Here is a 24,966-nt window from a genome sequence, read left to right as displayed (position 1 = left end):
AAGTGCAGGGCCCCAGGACTAGCCAATGTCACATATCTTAGGTTGCCTCACCGTAGCACCCTACTTCCAGGACCAGTTTCATATGAATTAATGTAACTAACCTGCTGTCACAAATAAACTCTGAAATAAAAAGTTGTTAACATCGCTTAGTAAAGTCCTACAGATGGCTTTGGGCAAGGGGTGTGTGCTCCATGGAGCGACTGGGAAGCCCAGGCTGAGAGCAGTTCTGTGATCTTACCACAGGGTTGAGGCTCATCTGGTCAACCACATTCAGCAGGCAGGGGAGGAAGAGAGAGCACTGAGGAATCCAGCAAGCCAGAGCTAGAGAAGGTTCTCATCCCTTCATGCCCTCCAGGAGCACTGCGCAGGCTCCTACCCAGGAGTGGTGGGGGCCACGCCACCTCCCAGGGGCAGCCTCGGCCCAGCAAGAGTTCTCCAGATGGAAAAGAATGATAGAATTTTGGTGGCCAGCCAGCCATTTCTCCCACATAGGCATAGAAAAATAAAGAGGTAATTATCTGGAATGAAAATGGAACGGATTACGATTTTATGTGGGGTCCATTATTCCCCGATGAATTATGCCAGCATCTCCCTCTCCTCACCGAGCTCTGCCTGTGTCACCATGTGAAATGGATCCCTGTGAGGTTTCCCGCCAGGCTCTTCAAAGCAGGCCACACCAGCATGGGGGGTGTTCCGGCTTCACTCACAAAGCAGCCCTGGACCAAGGCTTTTCTGCCCTGTGGCTTCCCTGACTTTGGGGTCTCTTATTTTTTATAAATCTTAAGTTCCAATGGTCATGTATTATTTGACCTAATATTCCTTTTTTTTTCTACTGAATACTACAGGTAGAATAAAGTCATTTTGATTTCATCCAATTATGAGAGTTCCAGTAAATCTCTCTCAGTTATAGAGGTCTGTCTTGTAGTAATATAGAAGTCAGATTCCAATAATAAATGCGGTCATGTAATGAACATACCTCAGTTTATAATCCCAGTTTACCATTTTATACCCAGAGTCCCAAAATTATAAAACATGTATGATGTCAGAAACACTTTCAAAAGTATTCCCAGCAAAAAACTGAATGCAAACCCTAAAGAAACTCACATATACTGGATCCTTTAAAAAATAATATGCTGACTGTATTAATATAATATTATAATTTAAATAATCTAAATTATCTGGGAATTCTGTACATCTTTGGAAGATTGTATTCATTGAGAAATGATACGCTCTTGTAGCGTTGGAGGCTTAGTCTACATCCACAGTTTCAATGTTTATATATAAATGTTTTTCTATTAACATAATTATTCCTATATGTCTGTAAGTGTATGTTGTTTATACAGTGAATGTATATGCACATTTTACATCATTAGAAGGCATTTCATATTAAAAGATTTTATAAAAGAACATTATAGAATAACATTTTATATGTAAAAATGTGTGTATATATGTATGTATATAAAATTGTTATTTTCCCTGGTTATTAAAAGCATAGCTACTGTGGGAAATGCCCAAAATAATAAAATAAAATATATTAAATATAAAAGAATGACAATAAATACCTAAATCATCTACAATCTCTATCTATCCATCTTTTAATCCTTTATTTTTCTTTTCAAATAGATTTACAAACTCTGACTTTTATCATAGTCACAATTCCTCAGGTTAAAAAAAATTCTTTTTATTCTCAATTGTGAGGAGTCTGCGCCCACACACCTAAGTCTTCACTCATCATTCTCCCCTCAAAGCCATCTAAAAACAGTTATGAAGTTGGGAAAATTCATCCTCCTGCTGTTTGGGGAATATGCCAACACGTACTGTATGCTAGGTGGTCATTTCCGCAGCACGTCAAAGTAGTATTCTAGCTGATTGAAAGAGGATTCGCAAGTACGACTCCCACTCGCCTGCACCCACCTGTAGCTTCTGTCTGCATCTCACCTCAGGCAAACATGCTTTGGAGAAATGGAAGAGAGAACAGGGCTCTCTACAGTTTTTCCCAGGAGAGGCCTAAAGCGGTTCAGCCAGTGACTTACAGCCTGGAAGTCATGGTGCTTCAAGGGTACGACCTGGTAGCTCAAAGTGTTTCTCCAGTTTGTGTTCCATTATTAACCATGTGCCATGCAGTTCCAAAATCGGGTTCACCCTGTGGGTAACCTCCCTGAGGAGTGAGAACACTGGTTCTCAGGGGCAGGTGTTGTTAGCGTCTGTTCCAGAGAAACTCTGCCCCAGCCTGCCTAGAGGTCTCCTGTCCAGTAAAGACTAGAGGAAGAAAGTAAGAATTGAAAAGGGATGAAATAATGAGCTTGATGTTTTCTACTTTTTTTTTTTTTTTTTGGTTGATTTGTTTAGGGATGGGGGTCTTGCTCTGCTGCCCAAGCTGGAGCTCAGCGGTGCAATCATAGCTATGTATATTACCTTTTTGTAAAAAAAAAAGTTTAACTTTTAGAACAGTTTTCAATTTACAGCAAAATTGAGAAAAAGGTACAGTGAGTTCTCATCTACCCCAGCTCCCACACATGGACATTCTCCCCGCCATCTGCACCTCCCCTGGAGGGCACATTTGTTACAATGGATGAACCCATATGGACATATCACTGTCACACAGAGTCTGCAGTGCACATGAGGGCTCACTCTGGGTGTTGCACACTTTGTGGGTTTGGACAGATGTATAATGACATAGACCCACCATGCAGCACCACAGAGTAGTTTCACTGGCCCCCAGACCCCCCAAATCTGCTGTGCTCCGCTTGCTCATCCCTGGCTTCCCGCAACCCAGGACGACCACTGGTCTTTTTACCGTCTCTACAGTTTTGCCGTTTTCAAAATGTTGCTGGGCCGGGCACGGTGGCTCAGGACTGTAATCCCAGCACTTTGGGAGGCTGAGACGGGTGGATCACGAGGTCACGAGATCGAGACCATCCTGGCTAACATGGTGAAACCCCATCTCTACTAAAAATACAAAAATTAGCCGGGCGTGGTGGCAGCGCCTGTAGTCCCAGCTACTCGGGAGGCTGAAGCAGGAGAATGGTGGGAACCGGGGAGGCGGAGCTTGTAGTCAGCCGAGATGGTGCCACTGCACTCCAGCCTGGGCGATAGAGGGAGACTCTGTCTCAAAAAAAAAAAAAAAAAAAAAAAAAAAAAAAAAAAAAAAAAGTTGCCGAGTTGAATGACACGGTATACAACCTTTCAGATTGGCTTATTTCACTGGGCAATATGCATTGAATGTTACTCCCTGTTTTTGCATGATGATAGCTCACTTCTTGTTCAGCACTGTATAATATTCCATTGTCTGGATGTACCACAGTTTATTTATCCATGTCACTGAAGGACATCTCCCGAGTTTTGGAAGTTATGAGTAAGGCTGCTATAAACATCTGTGGATAGGTTTTTATCTGGACATATTTTAACACTGATAAATACCAAGGAGTGTGATTATTGAATAGTATGGTAAGCATATGTTTAATTTGGTAGGAAATTGCAAACTGTCTCCACAGTGGCTGTACCATTTTGCATTTCCACCATTAAAAGATGAGAGTCCCTGTTGCTCCACATCCTCTCCAGCAGGTTGGTGTTGTCGGTAGGTTTCGGCCATTCCACTGAGTGTGCAGTCGTGTCTCATTGTTTTAACTTGCATTTCTCTGATAACATATGACATGGAGCATCTTCTCATCTGCGTGTTTGCTAGCTGTGGATGTTCTTTGATATGGTGCCTGTTCAGATCCTTGGTGCATTTTTTAATCCGGTTGTTTGTTTTCTTATTGTTGAGTTTTAGGAGTTCTTCGTATATATTTTGAATAACCATCCTTTATCAGATGTATATTTTGCAAATATGTCCTCCCAGTGAGTGGCTTGTCTTGGCAGTGTTTTTCACAGAGCAGTTGTTAATTGTTTGAAGTGCAGCTAATCAGTCCTCTCAGGGACTGTGCCTTTGGTGTTGTGTCTAAAACATCTCGGTTGGGCTCCAGGTCGCCGAGACTTTTCCCTCTGTTATCTTCTTAGAGTTTGCAGTGGTTATGTCCAGGATCCATTTTGAGTAAAGTTTTGTCATGGGTGTAAGGTTTGTGTCTAGATACCTGCCACCACACACACACTTTTTTTGCCTGTGGATGTCTGGTTGTTCCAGCACCATTTGTTGAAAAATGATATTTTCTCTACTGAGTTGCCTTTGCCCGTTTGTCAAAGATGGGTTGACTGCCTCTGGGTGGGTCTGTTTCCGGGCTCGCTGTGTTCTGTTCCCTAGATCCATTTGTTCTTTCTTTCACTAATGTCACACTGTATTGATTACTGTGGTTTGCAGTAACTCTGGAATGTTTACTACTTTTAATACACTAAATACAATTCCAAGACTATGGGTTTTTAAAGCTCTCAAATATCTTTTATTCTAAATATTTTAAACTGTATCCCTTTTTGTTCCAGTTTTGGCATTTTTCTTCTTGAGAAAGCTAAAATATGATGGGTGTCTCCTCTATGGCACAGGTGCCAGGGGCTGGACAAAATACACATTATAGACTAGTCCCTGGGGGCCGGGGCACTGATCAGAGGGGTGCAGAAAACACGAAATGAGCCAGCGTTTATAAATGTCTGTCCTTTAAGTTGTTACAAAGGCCATGGTATTTGTTTTACTCGATGGAATGATGGATGCGGTAAACGTGGATTGGGATTTTATTTCTCAGCAGTGCATGGAGCTAGGAAGGGCAGAGACTTTGCTTGCTGCTCAAAGGAGATACAGGAGTGTGCCTTAAGCGCTACGCTCTGCACAATGCCAGGAATTTTGAGGAAATTCAAAGCTGATACTTCTCAAACTCAGATGTCCTCACATTACTTACATATGCACTATATTTTGCTAGATGCTACGTTATTATGTAACTCTGGATGGTATTTCAGGTAATGGCATGAGAAATTGTTTTTTTTAAAAAGCTTAGAAGTAGATTCTCTTATCAGTAGGCGAGACAAAAAAAAATCTAATATTCCTTTCCTTTTAGAAAAGATTTATTGACCTGCTAACATTTCTGAACTTCTAAAACATAAAGTGACAAATATGGGACTCATAAAATATCCTGGTTCTGATGTGCGAGACAGCGGAACTCGATAACAAATACTGACTGGGAACCACGGTAGCAGAACTGCTCAGCCAGAAACTCAAACCTGCCAACAAACTATTTAAAGACGAAGGTGGAGAAACCTTCTCTAGCAAGGGTCTTTTAACACTGTCAGAGGCCGTTCTGTTGCTCTGCAGAAACGCAAGAAAGACAGATTGTATTCTCATGCTTGGATGTGCCAACATTTCTGCCCAGAGCACTGCTAACTATGTGTTATTTCCAGGATGACTTATTTTATTTTTATTTTTAAAGGTAACCAGTATTTTTAATGCAAATATAATTAGTGTGAAACAGTAATTGGTATGGGTACATCTTACATATTCATTTGCATTGCCTCAAAACATCAGAAAAAAAGAGTCTATTTATTTTCAAGAAAGAGGAACATTCATTTCTCTTTAAATGCATTTTACAGGTTAAATTTTCTGTCAAGAATACCTCCCTCCTTCTTTTGAAGAAAAATAAAATGCTAATTTCTATACCCACATACAACACTCAATTAACGATCTTTTCTCCTGAACACATTCGCCAATTGCCCACCTACCCCCGAGGGACTTATGGTGGCACACAATATAGAAATGACATTTCACGCCGTGACTTCCAGAGGCCTGTTTTATTAGGAATTTGTCCTGTGTGTAGATTTCTAGGCAGACAAAAACTCCCTCTTTCTGTCACCAAGATCACCTTTTTTAAGGTTTTCTCCTTATTTCCTAAGAGCAAGTGTTTCTTCTTTCACTCTCACCAAGTCTTTCTTTCCTAACACACTATTTACAGCCTTTATCCCGGAGGGCCCCAAACACTCACATGGCCTTGTGGATATTAAATAGTTACAACTTGCACTAGTCTCTTAACTGACTTTTCTAATAATGCAGAAATTTCAGATAGAAGGATGACTTGATCAACATATCCTTTGTGTAGCATGCCCTTTTATTTGAATTTCTAGTAAAGAAGTAACGTTATAGAAATTGCAACATTCTAAAGCAGCATGTGACTTAAGTACCTATGGGATAGAGATTCCACTGGTCCCCTTCCAGCCGCAGGTAAGCATCTCCTGTCACTCACTCACGATGATAACCTGCCTGGCTTTACTAGGGTGTTCTGTTTATCCACCAAGTGCAGGACTGGGGCCTCCTGCGTTTTCATCTGCTCCACCCATTAGAAATAGTACGTCACACCACTTCACGTGGCCTCTCAACTTTAACCTTTTGCCTCCAATGGCGAAACCAAGTATTTGAGATAAATTTCAGTAATACGGATTTCAGGAAGTTGAAATCAGGATTTTTCTCATCTGCAGTCACAACCCGTGTATCCAGTAGCTTCTTTCTATCTGGAAGCATAAACAGTTCCATGTCATTGCCTGCAATTGCCTCTGAACAGTTTTACGGACCGTGGACGTGCCTCTCCCAGGGACCGCACCTCCTCCTCTCTCTGTGCTTCCCGCTTAGCACTGAGGGGCCAGCAGGTGGCTTCTCCAGGCCCTGCCCTAACATCTCAGAGGGCCCGTTTGTGTTCATGCCTACAGTGCATTCGATGTCAAATAGTTACTAGTGATATTTCAAGGCATCTGCATTATCAGGCACTTCCAGAGGTCCCTGGACTTCCTCCCTCCAACATCATTATATTCTTTCCACCTGTCCTCTATGGAAATAAATGTTGGTGGGACATTGTACAAGTGTTTTTCCAAATTTCTTTTTATGCAGCTTTGTGGAACAGTAGAGCACAAACAACGTCCACCCGCAGGCCTCTTGGGCTCCTTATTGTCTAGTCCTTGTGATTTCAGACTATTTGCTCTTCAGGGGAAAGATGCCATTTCCTGGAGTTCCTCCACACTGTCCATTGCAAAACGTTGTGCTATATATAAAAAAATTGCAAGTACAATGACGGAAACAATGCAAACTGGGGCAATCACCCAAATCTATAACATTCTGCTTTCCTTAAATGATGAGCTTTTAGTGGAAAATGGCAATAGATACGAACTCAATCACTACTGGTATATAGCTGTCTGCAAGCAAAATCCAAGTTGAGAAGATTTGTTTCCTGATAAGACAAGATATTTAATGATTGCTAATCTGAGTATGTGGACGCGTTGTCGAATTGTGCCAAGGACAGCTTAATGGAAACAGCGACATATATTCCCAAATATATTGCAGTTACAAACCTGTGGCAGGTCTTTAGCAAACTAGTGAAGCCAGTTCCAACCCAACCTTCCAACCCAAAGATACTCTTCTTTGCTTTCTCTTCCTTTCTTTTGTAAAGTCAGTGGGTTTTTGCTCCTTGGAGGTGCTACAGGCCCCTGGGCAGCCTTCCCTCCCCTGCCCTCTTTGCCTTCAGTTAAATCTTACAGCTTTTGAGAACAATTTGCTGATGGTTCTCTTCTCAGCAATGTAGCAAGAAGTGATCAACAAAATAATCAGAGAAGTCTGCCTCAGCTAATGTCTTCATTTACTATTTGCACTTTATTTACCTCAAACTTCTCATCCATTGATTAATCCAGGAACAATGAGACATCAAATGGATGCTCTGTACTTGAAAAGGACAAAGAAAAAAATCATCATGGCTAAGGAATTTACATCTTTACTTGAAAAACAGCCTAATACAATCGAAATAATAGAAATGGAATTCTGTCATTGAGGTTTGCATTTTTCTAATGATGGTATTAAGGGTGAGAACCACTAAATAAGAGTTGGAGGAAGGGAAACTAATAAGACCTTGGAGAATTCACATCAAGAAGCAAACAGAGGATCTTGTTTAATGTCACACCATTTGGGAACAAAGACCCCAAACGCTGGTGAAACTGTCCCCAGGCAGAATGGAGAATTAGACTCCAACCCTGGCCCTGGAATCTTCATCAAGTTCTTTTTCTTTTAAATTACAAGCGGGCAGAGAACTTTGCCTGGGAGCATGGGACTTGAGCTGAGGTTTGATCACAGGAAGGATCCAAAGTGGAGGATCTTCTAACGTCATCAGAAAGCTAGCCCTTTGGAAGAAGTCGTGATGGGTTCTGTACCTGTAGGTGGGACCACAGAAAAGAGAAGCAGGCATTTCTGAAGGCTTTTGGACAGGATCAGTCAGCTTCGCCAAGGTCAAAAATCACCCCCAAATCTTCATGGCTTACCTCTCATGACAGACACATCTGACTCACATCACCCACAGCCGCAGGTCGGCGGCCCTGTGGCTCTGTTCCAGGTGGCCATTCTGCCCTGGGGGCCGTCTCATCCTGGAGCGCACGGGGAGCACTCTTTTTTCAGAACACGCTGCTCTCATGGCAAAGGGCAAAGGCAAAAGGTCAAGCCAAAGCAGACATCTCTACTTAGAGCTCCTGCTCCGATGAGATGACTGTCACAGTGACTCAAACCAGTCACTCACCAGGCTGACGATGGAAGAGGCAGACTTCCTCCACCTCGCAGAGGTAGCTGCACATCCAAGGATGGTGGTGGGTGCAGAATCCTCTCCCAGGGATGGAGCAAACAGTCACATCAGCCAACGCCAGCTTAGCCTTGAATGTGAGAATGCATTATTTACGCAGAAATATTTCCTAGTGACTTTCTGTTACATTATTGGCACTTTTGCAACATAATTCTCCAAAGATTGCTTATCTTTAATACTATCCACCTGATTTTTTTTTTTTTTTTTTTTTTTTTTTTTTTTTTTTTTTTTTTTTTTTTTGCATCTCCCCCAAAGAAAACACACATGTGATGTCCATCATTTCTACCGCTGCCTGTTCATTGGAGGTCAGTGGACGCTGACTTTGTCTTTCTGACAGTCACATTTAGGAACTATCAGAGAAGAGTTTGAACAGGAATTGACTCAGGCATGACTGAATTTATAACAACAGTGGAAAAATCTTAAGTCCAAGTTTACAAAAAAAATTTTGAGCCAATGATACACAAAGGAAAAAAAATTCTTTGACAAGTGCCTGACATTTTTCTTAGGGTTTTGTTTTCACAGATGCTTTCCTATGTCAAGAGATTCAAAGGCCTGACAACTTCAGTGCTCACGGTAACCTAGGAAACATAATCAACAATAGCCTGTTTGGTAATCATAAAAATGAATTCATATTAAAAATAAATACTTCTGATCCTCTTGTCTAGCCAATTATCCTAATTAGATTGAAAAATCCTGACATTTCCAATTAGCATTTGTGACAAAATATATATCTGCAAATACAGCAAAAGACAAATACTGATTTGTGAAACTAGAATGAATTGCAGAGACAGTACAATGTGTTAACATTATTATCTAACTTCTACTGCTTTTGAATGGAAACAACCATTTGTAAATTATAAGTGTCCGTAAAAACATAAGTGAAACATTTGGAAATGAAATATGTCAAGTTGGTCTCAAAGCAAGCAGAAAGCAAAAAAAAAAAAAATGGCTTTTTTTAATGAAAAGTCTGCTGAGGCTTATAAAGCATGCTAACTATCTGTCAGCAGTGGCTCAGTAGAGACCTACTTTCTAGGTCTCCATAGCTAGTCTACTGCAATGTACTGGAATGATCTGAAGAGCGTAAAGTTCAATGGAATTTCTGTTGACTTTATAAACTTCCTACAAAGATTGCAGCTCACAGTCGCTTCGACAATGACCATCACCACTAAGGGGTATTGAACTGTGGCCCCATCCTAGATTTAGGAGAAACCTACATATGGATTTTAACTCTGTAGAGATCCACAGAGTCGACAGAAACACTGTTGAGTTTTCTTTTTACTTTTTGTGCTGAAACTCTGAGTGATGTTTTTTTTTTTTTAATTTAACTAAATTGGTCGTTGAGAGACAAATCATATCACGGCCAGGTGGAGCTATGAGAAATGTTAATACCTACTTTTTCTGTGAACTCCTCCATGGCATTGGCCTACAACGCTCCCCTGCTTCCTCTGACTCTCCCTGACCACCCATGGTATCTGTACACTTCCTGGCGTGGTGAACTATCATTATATGTGTATCCCATAACATATGTGTATCCCATATATGAAAAACTGGGACCTGAACTCACCTGCTCTCGCCTACAACATTTTGCTAGTTATAGAGAAAGAGAATTAAAAAAAAAATAAATTACATTTTAAAAACTCTTTTTATTTGGCTAAATCATCAGATATTTGCTGTAACAAAGACCATGTGTGTTCCTATAACTCCTTTTTTCTTTTCTTTTCTTTTTTTTTTTTTCTGAAATAGGATCTTGCTCTGTTACCCAGGCTGGAGTCCAGTTGCACTATCTCAGCTCACTGTAACCTCCACCTCCGGGGCTCAGGTGATCCTCCCACCTCAGCCTTCTATGTAGCTGGGAGCACAGGCAAGAGCCACCATACCTGGCTAATTTATTTATTTATTTATATTTTTTTGTAGAGACAAGTGTCTCGCCATGTTGCCCAGACTGGTTTCCTACTCCTTAACTCAAAATGATCTGCCCACCTTGGCCTCCCAAAGTTCTGGGATTACAGGCATGAGACACTGCACTCTGCCTTGTAATTAACTATCATAAAGAGTTTTTAAACATAACTTTTATTAAAATTTTTTAACTTAAGAAACCATAGTAACAAGTGGTCAAAACACTGTGAAAACCATTCCAATGAACCTGTCATTTTGGATATAATCTCCGTCTGTCGGGTGGGTTGCAGAGAGGTTACTTCTTGGTGTAACCCTTCAACCTTCAACCCTGCAACCTAGAGATGTCTGTCTCCACCCCCACCCCCAACACACACAGGCACACACGCATGGGCACACAGATACACACAGACTCACAGACACCTACCTGTACAGAATGGATGTGTCAGGTAAGATTAGGTTAGGCTGCAGTGACAAATGAATGCCTGGCCATCATGGCTGCACACAGTGGAAGCCTGCACCTCACTCACAGACACGGCTCATGTGTGTCCACCAGACAGGCTGCTCCACAAGTCTTTCAGGGATCCAGGCTGACAGACACTCCACTTTATTTGGCTGCAAACTGGTCATCCAAACATGGAAAGGCAGTTGGGAGGAATACGTAGTGCTATGTCGACCATCCACCAGATAAAACTAGTCAGATGGCTTCGTTTAACCCAGTAAAGCTGGGAAATATGCAGAAGGCGATGGGACAGTAGAAGAACAGCCTGGCTGCGTCACTTGTTATAACTTCCTGCCAATATAAGAGTAGAAAAGGGAAGCATCACCAAGAAGTAAGCCAGGATGATAGTTAGAAGAATAAAATTACAATCCTAAGTGTCAAAAAAAAATTCAAATTAGTGAAAATTATTTAAATTTTGTGTGACTCAGTTTTTTTTTTCATTTGTAGAGTAATGGGGTAATACAAGATATTTACAAATATGTCATGCTTCTATGCAACCATAAGCCTAACGTAAACTCTGTATCTGCCAGGATAACTTCAGATGGGCTGCAATAAGTACACTAAAGTCTCACTGCATGAAAACCGGAAGGTTTATTTTCACTTCCTCTACATTTCCCTCAGAGGCACCATCTAGAACATTACTAGACACCCAACTGTACACTGCTCCTCAATTTTCCAACTCTTCCATATTTTCCGAGATGAGAGAAGTCATACGACTGCACGTGTCTCTAACAGAGCAGAGAAGTCCCTCCCATCTTAACAAGCACTCAGAAGAAGAGCTGGCTGTATTTCGTGTTTCCTTAAAAGACATAAAAAATATAATAAGCAATATAATAATTGGGATAACATGGTGGTTATATAAATGTATACACAACTATGCACCCTGTGAGGGTGGGCTGCATCTGTTAGCCATCACTATTTCCAGTGCTTAGTACTGTGCTAGCACAGACAGTAACTGTACATTTTTGTGTATAAAACAAAATGGCAGAAAAAATTGGACTGTGTAAGGATGCTACATTAATATCTTCAAAATGTTTGTTTAATGTGCTCTTGAAACACAGAAAAAGAAACACTAGCTTGGACCACAGAAACCTTCCAGGCTCCCTTGGGTCTGTCTTACTGCTTGTGCAAAATGTCATTTAAAATATTCTGTTTTTTTCTACAAAACTTTTTAAAACTACTTCTCCAAACCTTTTTTTTTTTTCCCATTTAGCACATCCTCCTCTTTGATCTTTTGCTTTATTGTTTCTTTTTTCTTAAGTTTTGAGAAATGTTTAAGAAATTGAGAAAACGTGAGACATTTCTATCTTGGAAATGAAGATTCAACCCTATGCTGACTACAAGAAACCCACTTCACCAGGAAGGACACAGGTAGAGTGAAAGTGAAGGAAAGGAAGAAGATATTCCACAACACCGGAAAGCCACAGAGAGCAGGAGTAGCTACCCTTCTCGCAGAAAAAGTAAACTTTAAGTTAAAAGCCCTAAAAGGAGACAAAGAAAGTCATCACCTAAGGATAAAGGGGTCAATGCAGCAACAGAATATAACAATAAATATATCTGCAGCCAACAATAAAGCACCTAAATACATAAAGCAAATATTAATAGACATTAATGTTAATAAATATTAATAGATCTAAAAGGGAAGACTGACTGCAATACCATCATAGTAACGGGCTAAACGCCTTACTCACAGCAATCAATGGACCATCTAGATAGAAAATCCACAAATACTGGATTCAAACTGCACTCTAGACCGAATGAATCTAACAGATATTTACAGAATAGTCCATCCAATGGCTGCATAATAGACATTCTTCTCAACTGCACATCGAATATTCTCCAGGATAGAATATATATTAGGCCATAAAATAAGTCTTAACAAATTTAAGAACATTGAAAGGATATTGAATATCTTTTCTGATCACAATAATATAAAGCTAGAAAACAATAACAGGAGGAATTTCTGAAACTTTGTTGCTTCTTTTGTGGCTGAATAGTGTTTCACTGCATGGATATACCACTGTTTGTTTATATATTCACTCATTCAGTAACATCTTGGTTGGTTCGGAGAGACCTTTATTAAAGCTCGTTTAGACCTTTAGATATTGGGTTTGTGTGGACCTACATTTTCAAATCAGTTGGGTAAATACCTCCGTGGTAAATTGTCTTGGTTTGTAAGAAACTGCCAGACTGCCTTCCATAATGGCTGTGACCATTTTAATTCCTGCCTGCAATTAGTGGTGATTTCCTGTGGCTTGTCATCCTCACAAGCAACTGGCATTTTCCATCTTGAGATTTTAGCTGTCCAAATAGGTGTGTATTATTATTTTGTTGTTTTGATTTGAAATTCTCTAATGAAAATGATATTGAACACCTTTCCATATACTTACTTCCCACTCATATTTTCTTTTTGAGCTGTTGGTCCAGACCTTTCGTCTACTGTTTAATTGTAATTCTGATTCTTATTCCTCTATGGATAAGTGCAACCTCTGTCTCCCGGGTTCAAGCATTGTCCTGCCTCAGCTTCCCAAGTAGCTGGGATTGCAGGCGCCTGTCATCACGCTCTGCTAATTTTTTTGTATTTTTAGTAGAGATGGGCTTTCACCATGTTGGCCAGTCTGATCTTAAACTCCTGTTTATTTTAAACTTAAACTCATATTTATTTTAAATTCATTTGTAGTTCAAAAGATTGTGTCATATCTGACTCTGGTTCTGATCATTGTTTTGACCTTAGGTGATCCACCTGCCTCAGATTCTCGAAGTGCTGGGATTACAGGCATGAACCACTGTGCCCTGCCTATCCTCTGATATTTCTTAAAGATTTTCTCTATGTCTGTTTTTTTTTTTCAGTTCAAATATGATATGATGAGGTAAAATCTTTTTCCTGTTTTTTTTTTTTTTTTGTCTTAGCGTTCTCTGAGCTTCTTGAATAAGTGGTTTGTGTCTGCCATTAATTTGCGAAATTAGAAATTATCTGCCATCAGTATTCAAACATATCTCTTTTGCTCTCTTCTCTCTCTCTTTTTGATAAATCAATTATGTGTACATTAAATGTTTTGAAACTGTTTTACATTTTGGGGACATTTCCTTCTTTTTCTTTAGTTATTTTTTTTTTCCTTTTGTTCATTGCATTTCAGCTGGGGAAGTTTCATTTGACCTATTATCAACTTCACTGATTCTTGCCTTCATTGTGTTCAGTCTAATCAAATTCACTGATTCTTGCCTTCATTGTGTTCAGTCTACTAATGAGTAAGTTTAAGGCACTTGTTGTTTCTGTTACAGAGTTTTCCATTTCTACAGTTCCTTGATTGTTTTTTTTGTTTGTTTGTTTGTTTCCAATTCTCTGTTTACAATAGCTTTTGGTCCTTGCATTATATACTTTTTTTTTCTATTAGAGTCTTTAAAACATTAATCATACTTATTTTAAATTCATTTGTAGTTCAAAAAATTGTGTCATATCTGACTCTGGTTCTGATCATTAGTTTGTCTCTTTGGAATATGTTTTTTCTTGCTTTGTGGCATGTCTGACTTTTTTTTTTTAATTTTTGGTTGTGAAAAGGCAAACATGTTCTATCACGAAACAGGAAGTGGCTGTTAGTGCGAAAATGCACGTCAGGAGTTAAGCTGCATTTATTGTTGGCTGCAGGTGGCAGAGGCTTGGAATTCTCCCAGTGCCCTTGATTTTGTCTCCTTCTTTGGCTTGGGCTTCCCTACGTGCTTCTCCACAGAGAAGTCTGTTTTTAAAAAAAAATTTTTTTTTTTTTAATCTTTCAGCTATAAGCTACATTATTATATTGAAATCCTGTTAGTGTGCTGTTAAGGTGGGACTTGGTGTACAGGATTTTATAATCCTTGGTGTTTTGGTGGGGCTATGTCTCTGAGATGCGGCCTTCATAAATGTGTCTCTGGTGGTGTGGCTCACCTCTTGGGTGATAAGATGGCCAGAGGAGGCTGGGTGGGAAGAATGACCTTCTTCTGCAGCTCTGAGAAAAGGGTCTGGTGAATTATTTTTCTTTTGGAAAGTAGAACTTTCTTCTGAAGATTTATCTGTCTATCATCACTCTATTTCTTCCACCATCAAGGTGTTCTGGCACATCATCAGTGCCCACGTGTTGATGTCATTATTCACGACTATTGTGATTTATAATGATGATGAAGATGATGAAGATGATGATAATGGCATTTCTGCCACTTATCATTATTTTCGCTTTAGCTTCCATTTACCTATGTGACGGTTGGTACTAATTGCTGTATGACAGTATTTCACTTTGTAAGCCTCGGCTTTAGCATAGGATGTTATTTTTGGTTTTAAAAATCATGAGTTTGAAAAGCCTGTGAAAAGTTGCTATGCTTGTCTGAATTCAGGAAAGACTTCTGGCCAAGTGCTGTGGGAATTAAAGAGATGCAGATTATCATCCATAGGGCAGGGGTCTCCCTGCCCTTTGAGGTCTGGGCATACCTCTTTGGAAACATCCTTCATTGCCTTGGCCTCTGAGGAAGTAAAACTCAATTTCAGAGTCCATGATCCTGCTCCCCACACTAAACTGAGACTATGTGGATGTTGTTTTATCATAGACCTTGACTTTAGCTGACACTTGACAAAAGAGTTTGGCAAAAGGGGAACATGGAAGGTTGACTTAAAAAAAATGCACTTGTATGATACAGGTTCATAAGTGTATGGATAGAACAGAGGAACCAGTGTATAAAAATAGTTAATTTACTCCTAACAAAGATCAGCATTTTATTTTCCTATAAGTTAATGAGCTTCCTTTAAGCCTTACCAAAAGAGGCAATAATGTGGGGCTCTGTTGTCATTATTGTGGAGACAGAGGCAAACCAGCAACTCAACTGAAAGAAGACTATTGTAACTCAATAGTAAGGAAATAATTAACAGAGAGTAAGAGGGAACACTTTGTGAACAAAATAATATCAAATACATGTTTAAAAGGATAAAATGAAATATATTCTCCTGAAGGCAGCCCTTGGTACTTCACTTTTTCATGAACCTGAGTAATATGTCACAAAAGTCGAACATCAAAATTTTCACGGGAGATCACTATATTTTCAAGCACAACGAGACAGTTTAGTAATTATGTAGAATTTCAGAAGTTTAAAATGATCAGGGAATTGTATTTTCCCAAGCTACTGTTTAGATTGTTTTCTAAAGCATCTGGAGAGATTTTCAGAAGAACACAAGATATTTCACTCTACAAAGGCACGGGGGTCAGCACTCATCGGCTGCTGTATGTGCCTGTGTGTTAGGCAACAATATTTTTTTGAGATTCTGAGTATTCAGTTTAGTTTCCACATGGGCGAAGATGATGAAAAGTTTCCTCTAATTTCAAAAAGTTTTAAATTAGTTAATAATCCTTGAGATGTCATCCCCAGGATCATGTAAACCAGGCATCTTGTAGATTGTAAGTGAGTGAGTGGTTGAACCTCTGCAAGTCTCTCTCAATGATTAATTGAAGATTAAACAGATTTAAGGAAATATTGCTTTTTAAATGAAAATGTGGCATGAGATTGACTTGGCATGCAGTTTCATTACAGAAGAGAATCTGTGTCTGCTTAATTTTGTTTACATGAGATCAGTTCTCTTCCTTTCTCCTTTCAGTTCTTCAAATATTACAAAAACATGGCAATGGATCGAGGTGCGTTTATAGAGCAAATCACTAGACCAGACTAAAAGTAAATAAATACATAACACTCCTGTCACAGATAGCGAAAACAGAGTGGAAGGTAAAGCATCGAAAGAGGACCAACCGTGGCTAAGACCCGATTCAAATTCTTTCTGCACTGAAAAGAATGCTTTTACTCAGAAGGTGGTTTCAACACGTTGTAGTCCAACAAATGTTGTCTTCTAATAATATATAGGGAAACTGCTAAAAAAAAGAGATGTTTTTGGTTGCATTCGTGAAAGTATTTTAATTACAAAAATGATTAAGTTTTACTCCGTGAGATCTAACAGCTTCAAAAGATAGCTCTAACATTAACCAGATTCAATGACCTTATTACTGGATATTCAGTTTCAAATAACAGAAATAGCACATAATGTATATTATACATATGTAATATATTCATATATTCTATATAACATATGGGTATATTAGATAATATATGCAATGTCCATATATTATATATAATATTAGGAAATAAGTATATATTGTGTATACACATGTAATATATTCATATATGTATTAAATTTTTATATCCTATACATATATTATATAAATAAATGATATATATGTGCATTATATAATATATATATAATATATTATATGGTGTGAGGACCCAGTGAGAAGACATCGTCTGCCACGAGGAAGAGGCCCCCACCGGACACTGAAGCTGCCGACACCTTGATCTCGGACCTCTGAGCCTCCAGAACTGTAAGAAGTAAACTTCTGTTGTTTCTAAGCCACCCAGTTTAGCATCTTATCACAGGGACCTGAACAAGCTAAGACACCAGGTTTAGAAGAAAACTAAAATGTGAAAGTTTAATAAGGAGGAATGAATGATCACAGATTTTTATGAGTGATATTATTAGAATGGCTTGCTTCACATTTTATTAATATTTAGGAAATCTGCATATCCAATGTTATTTTGGTTTATTTAAATTAACTCCTGTTCCCTAAGCTCACAGTTAAGGCTTCTGTTTCCAGGGCCAGTAAAGGCTCTGGGAAAAGGTTAAGCCCTCGACTTTTAGCCTTAGTTTGTAGCATTCAACTGAAGCAAGGAAGGAAATAGAATGAAAGACAGAGCCCATCAAACCCTCCATGCCGCCTTTCAAACTCCTTAAGAGCAACATTTCTGAAAGAGTTTCCTGTGGTTATTGGAGCCCCGTCCTAATACCTCGTCTCTCTCTCCACTCCAGAAAGGTCTCTGCATGGACCTGACATAGAGTCTGCATAAAGTAGCGGCCACTGTTGACAAATGAAGCCCTTACTTTTTGTTCTCATGTGTGCCACTTCTCAAAATTCCTCGCGGATGCAGCTCTGACCTTCCCATCACTTTGTCAACACGCTTCATCTCCTCCACCCTCTTCCTCGCTGGCCCCTTCTTTTCTACTCTATTTATGTTCTCATCTCTTTTCTTCTCTCCTCTTCTTTTTTCCCTTCTCTTCTGCTCCAATGACATAATGCTTCTAGATTCCACCATGGCCCTTCACTCTGTGCACCCTTACAAAGCCTTAGAATGCATTCTATTCTAAGACTTTAAATATCATCGATGGGGTGATGACTACAAATGCATCAATCTGTCCTTGTTTGGTAAGTTTTAGGTTAACATATCCACTGCCTACTTGGTATTTCTGAGTAGTGGAGACAGAGCTCCAAGTCCCTTCTATTCACTACCACCAGCTATTTGCTTCATATTCCTAGTCTCAGAAAAATGAGCCACAGAGAACCTATGGCTCAAGCAAGTAGAGTCTAGGAGGCATTCCTCCCCCAAGCATTCATTTCATCAACATGTCTTATCACATCTAAATCCCAGCCTTTCCCTCTCTCTTGCTATCCCCTGCTGCCACTCCAGTACTTTCCACCCTAGTGCAATAGTCTCCTAGTTGGTCTTCCTGTTTCTATTCCAAACTATCTACAGTTCATTTTTCATACCACAGCCAGTCATTTTTTTAAATAATGTAAACCCTAGCACACTTTCCAGCAATGATGGGATAACTGGTACTAGACCTACCTGTCCTCCATAAACTGCTCTACTATTAGACACATACTGTGAGACCATGACTGCCATGTATTGGATTACATGCAACGCAGGGTTTTGATATTCAAGAAAAGGGATATGCCCAATGTGAGCATCATTTTTGCCCTGAATTTCTGACTAGTGGCATTTTTTAAACCCCTGGACAGAGAGATAAGCCCATGCAGATCTAAGAGTTTTCCTGAGCTGTGGAGACAGAGATCATGCCCAGGGATGCTGAGGCAGCTGAAATGGGCAGGGCAGGGGCTGAAGAGGAAGAAGCCATGTGGTGGGTGTGAGTGGACCAGAGGTGGGTGTCTCCCAATGGCCCTTCACCAAGGGGGAGCTTGGAAGCATGCAGAAGAAACTGGAGGCGTGGGTGGAGCACCCTCATGGAACTGAATCAACTGGAGGTGGAAAACCTTGTTTATTTGGGACGCAGTCTAATGAGGCTGCTCCTTAATGGTGGCCCCCATGCCCCGGGTTAGCAGTGGTGTCTGAGGCTAAAGGCCGAGAGATACATTGAACAGCTGTAACAGACTCAGCTGAGCTGGACTAGAGCAGTGTAATCCTCTAGTAATTTAACTGCATGCCACAGCAAACCTTGACATCATAGCTAAAACTTATTATTCACAATCTCTAGCATATGATAATAAAAATATGTATTCAAAGAAACAAAAATCTGTAACTCATAAGCCAAAATTAAAAAAGAAAAAGTTAACAGAAGCAAACTCCTAATAGATCAGGTACCGAATGGGAGACAAGAACTTTATTGTAAATATATTCAAAGACTTAAAAAAAGATGGACATAATAAGTGAACAGATACAGAATATAAGCAGCCAAAATGTTTAAAAAAGGAAATTGAGAGTTGTGCTTTCACCTAGGTCTACAATTCCAGTAAGAATATTACTTTCACCATAACAGCAAGAAAAAGCCACATAAACCACAAAATCATAACTTTTTGGAACATATCAGAAAAGCTGAGTGCACAGAGCAATCAAGTATCATGCAGTACGAGCAATGGCATTCCTCATACCATGGAGAAATGATACCTCACCAGCAACTCACTTCTCTCTGATGGGAGAAAGAGACTTCAGGTGCCTTACACGTCAGGGAGAAGAACTCAGATGAGCATGATGATGGATTGCTGATGATGGCTGTGGGCAAGCTAAATTCACACCTACTCAAAACTCTCCTCCATGAACCTCCACCAAGTACTCACAGGAAGGATCAGAGACAGGGTGGCAGACTGGAGAGAGTCTAACGATGGTGCAAGCCTGGAAGCCTGGTGCAGTTGCCGATGAAAAGTAGTCACAAATCTCCACTCAGATTCTTCTTTACTGCAGAGCAAAAGCTGTGAGCCATTGGGAGAAGATGGTGAATTCTGCTGCCTGAGAACATAGAGGAAGGCACACTGTGCCTGGAACATGGAGGAAGGCACACTGTGGCTGGAACGTAGAGGAAGGCACACTGTGGCTGGAAGTGGCATGAGAATGAAGAATACCGTATCCCTGAGGGGTGGACAGAAAACAGCTTAGGCTCCAACATCAAATACTAAGTCCATCAGAGGTCTCCTGTCTCTGGGGGAGGCCAGGAACTTCCGTACACAAGACACAATAATGGAAGCAAGCTTAGGCTCTTCAGAGAGGAGGGGCAGAATTAATGAGTCCTACACTTGCAATACTAGAGACGGAGGGTCTGATTACAACGGAGGCAAAACCAGAGCAAGAGAAAATCCTGTGACCGCCATCACCATGCTGGGAAACACAAAATAACAAGCAACAGCCATCCACTGCTGGGGAAGGGATAAGGCGGAAAAGATTCCCTTTATTGCACCAATGCACAGGGATGGCCCCACGTTGCAGGCAAAGCAGGAATATTCAGAGAAACACTCCAGAGCCCCTGACCCTACTTCATGCACAAGGTAACCCTACACACTTAAGTAGCTGGAACACTGAAGATAACCATAGTAACAAAATCTAACCCAGTTCAGTTTCTGATTAGATAGACTCAAATCCTATACTAAGAATATAGCAGTAAAATCATACTGTTTCCCGGCATACATACATCTTCTTCTTTTAAAAATTATTATTTTTTGATACAGAGTTTTACTCTGTCACCTAGGCTGGAGTGCAGTCACACGATTTTGGCTCACTGCAGCCTTCACCTCCCAGGTTCAAGTGATTTTCCTGCCTCAGCCTCCCAGGTAGCTGGGATTACAGGCACGTGCCACCACACCCAGCTAATTTTTGTATTTTTAGTAGAGACAGGGTTTCAGCATGTTGGCCAGGCTGCTCTCGAACTCCTGACCACAGGTGATCCACCCGCCTCAGCCTCTCAAAGTGTTAGGATTACAGGCGTGAACCACCATGTCCAGCCCCTGCATACTCACTTCTTAGCTCCATTTCTACTATTCTACCCATGACGTCCAGCCTTAAATTAGAAAATGTTAGGAGATAAATAAGAAAACAAGGAAGAAAACCTGACAAGAGACAAAGCAGTCAAAAGAATCAGACTTAAGAAGAAACAAATATTGGAATTATCAAGGAAAGAATGTTTAAGTTTTAGAAAAAAACATTGGCAACATGCACGCAGATTAAAAATTTCAGAGGAAAGATTAAAATTATAAGAAAAAGTCAAATGAGAATATATTAGAAATACACAGAGAGATACACAGAGTAATAGAGATGAAGAATGCCTCTCATCATCTCACGAGTAGACACAGCTTGGCCAAAGAAAGAAACAGCGAACATAAAATTCAGTTAATAAAAATTATCTAATTTGAAGAAGAAAAGGGGAACTCTTCAGAATAAAACACTCCATGGAATGAATTCCTATGGGACAAGCAAACACTCACATAACTGAAATCCAAAAAAAAAAAAAAAAAAAAAAAAAAAAAAGAGACATAAGAATGGGTCTGAAAGAATAAGGACAGATTTTCTACAAATAATAAAAGACACCAAAACACAGAGTCAAGAATCCTCAAGATAACAAAGCCCACAGCTGTTCTAGCCACACTAGAAAAACCAAACATGCGGCTGGGTGTGGTGGCTCATGTCGGTAATCCCAACACTTCCGGAGGCCGAGGCAGGCAGATCACCTGAGGTCAGGAGTTTGAGACCAGCCTGGCCAACACGGTGGAACCCCATCTCTACGAAAAGTAAAAAAATTAGACAGGCATGGTGGCACACACCTGTACTCCCAGCTACTCAGGAGACTGAGGCAGGAGAATTACTTCAACCTGGGAGGTGGAGGTTACAGTGAGCTGAGATTGCACCACTGCACTCCAGCCTGGGCAACAGAGTGAGACACTGTCTCAAAAATAAATAAAAAATAAATAAATAAATATAAAAACCAAAGATAATGAAAAAATCTTGAGGACATCCAGAGCGGGCAAAATATGCATTACATATAGAGGAAGAAATACTAAATACTACAGTAAACATCTTCAGAAACCACCCAAACCAGAAGAAAACTGTGTGAGGTCTCTGAAGTCAGGGGGTGGGGAAAGCTAGAATATTCAGTACTCAGAAAAATTCCATTTGAAAGTGATGACGAAAAATATTTAAAAAAACAAAATCTAATAAATAATATTAGAAGCAGACATATGATATAAGAAATACCTAAAGTAAGTTTTTCAATCAGGAAGCTTTTTGTAACAGGAAACTTGGATCTATGAAAATAAATAAATTGCTCTCAAAATGGTTAAAATAAAGACAAATAAAAAAAATTTCTTATTTGAATCACTCTTCAAGTTTATTGGCTGCAAAAGCAAAATAGAAATATTTTCAAAGATTTATAGCAGATGTAAATTAAGATATATAACACTAGCACAAAAGAAGAAATTAACAGAATACTGTTTTGGGGTCCTTGTAGATCAAGCTGTAAAGTACTCTTTGAAGGAATGCTGTGATAAATTAAACATGTATACTGTAAACCATGGGGAACCTACTACATAAAAAAGGTATGAAAACTAAGCCAGTAACCAATGGTAAATGGATGCATTAAAAATACTAATCAAAATGTGTACAGAATTTTTTTTAGAATTTTAGAGTTGATATAAAAGCAAGACAATTACATGCTACCTATAAGGAACTCCTTTTAAATACACAGGTAGCATGGCAACATATCTTTATATAAGCATGAAGATATAGGATGAAAACAAAATTCCATGTGAACACTGGCAAAGAGAAAGTATTAGGAGCTATATGAATGTCAGACAATCTAGACTTCAAAACGCTACATATTATCAGAGATAAGGAGAGCCATTATGTTATGATAAAGGGGATTAATTCTCCAAAATTTAGTAAAAATCCTAAATGTGTATGTGTGTATAGATGACAACAGAGCTTTAAGATACATCAAACAAAAGTTAATGAAACTGAAAAGGGAATAGACAAATCTGTAATTTTATTAATGTCCTCAACACTCCTGTCTCAGGAATTAAAGTAATAGAGATCAAAAACCAGCAAGGATTTTTAGACCTACACAACAATAGCTATTAACTTGACCTAATTGTCTCTTATAAAAAGCTTAACCCTCCACAGCAAATGCAAATTATTGTCAAGGACACACAAAACGTTTACTATGTTAAGCCATAACAAGCTCTAATACATTTAAAGTGATTGTAACTATACAAAGTATTTTCTCAACAAAAATACATTAAAAAGAAGAGTAACTGAAAAGTCCACAAATATTTAGAAATCTAAGTTTACAATTATAAAAACCCATGGGCAAAAGAGGAATGCACAAAGAAACTGAAAAATATTTTGAGTTGAATAAAAATGAAAACACATACACACATCACAAATAAGCATTGGGTCTCTCTTCCAATCGCTCCTATTCAACATCATGCTTGAGGTCCTAGTGCAATAAGGCAAGAAAAGATATTAAAGGCAAATAGATTAGAGAGGAAGTAACAAAAGAGTTTTTATTTTCAAAGAACATGATGGACTACTCAGAACTTACCAAGGAATCTACACATGAACTTGCAGAATTAGTAAACAAATGTATCGAGTTCTAGGATATGAATCTAATATTCATAAAACATTTTTTCTAGGTACAATCAACAATTGAAATTAAAAATTAAAATTAAACAGTGCCATTTATAATTGTGCCAAAAACACTGAACAGTAGGCAATAATTTCATAAAGCTTGTTCATCATCTCTATGCTGAGAATCAACTGAATACAAGGAGATACACTGTGTTTCTGAACTGGAAGTTTCTATACTGTTAAGATGTTGGTTCTTGCCAGATTGACTTATTGATTTAAAGCAATAGTGATCAAAATCTCAGCAGGACTTTTTGGTCATTATTGAGAAGCTAATTTAAAAGGTATATAGAAAAAAATAAAAGAAATTGGAATAATAGTAAGAATTTTGAAAACAAGAACAGACTTGCAAGACATTACCATATCTCAAGATCCACTGTTCAAGCTATAGTAGTAAAGAAAGTGTTGTGATGTTGGCAAAAGCAGAGACACAAAGAATAATTGCAAGAAAATTGTCTAGATATGTGAGTGTTTACTTACAGAGTCAACTGACTTACAACAAAGATGCAAAGGTAATTTAATTAAGAAAGAATATTCTTTTCAACAAATTGTGTGGGAAAATTATACATCCATGTGCAAAAATTAAGCTTTAATACACACTTTTCATGGTATTTAAAAAATCACAAAATGTTTCAGACCTAAATGCTAACAAAGCTTTAAAACTTTGAAAATAAAACATAAGAGAAAATGTTTGTGACCTTGGGTTTGGCAAAGATTTGTGTGATGCAACACAAAATCATGCCCTAAATTGGTAAAATGTTGATAAGTTAATGGAGTAAATCAACATTAGGAGTTGATTTGAAATAGCAGTGTATTCACTCATGTAATAAATATTTATTTTTTATATGCTAGGCAGTGATCTAGGCAGAAAACAAGGTTTCGTAGAAATTAAAAATCTTTTCTCTTTGAAATACACAGTTAATAATATGAAAAGATAAGCTACAAACTGGGTGGGAAGGTTTGAAAAATGCAAATCTGATTTATTATCATCTTAAAAATACAGTTACAGGGTGATATGCTTTGGATCTGTGTCCCTACCCAAATCTCATGTTGAAATGCAATTCCCAGTGTTGGAGATTGGGCCTGGAATGACGTGATTGGCTCATGGTGGTGGATTCTCATGAGTGGTTCAGCACCACCCCCTTGGTGCTGTTCTCTCAGTAGTGAGCAAGTTCTCCCTAGATCTGGCTGTTTAAAAGTGTGGCACTTCGCTCGCTCTGTCTTGCTCCTGCTCTGCCATATCACCTGCCTGCTCCAGCTTCATCTTCTTCCATGACTGTAAGTTTCCTGAGGCCTCCCCAGAAGCTG

Source organism: Rhinopithecus roxellana, chromosome 11 (assembly GCF_007565055.1).
Source record: "Rhinopithecus roxellana isolate Shanxi Qingling chromosome 11, ASM756505v1, whole genome shotgun sequence".
Classification (NCBI taxonomy): Eukaryota; Metazoa; Chordata; class Mammalia; order Primates; family Cercopithecidae; genus Rhinopithecus; species Rhinopithecus roxellana.
Note: the sequence above shows the minus strand (reverse complement) of the source record.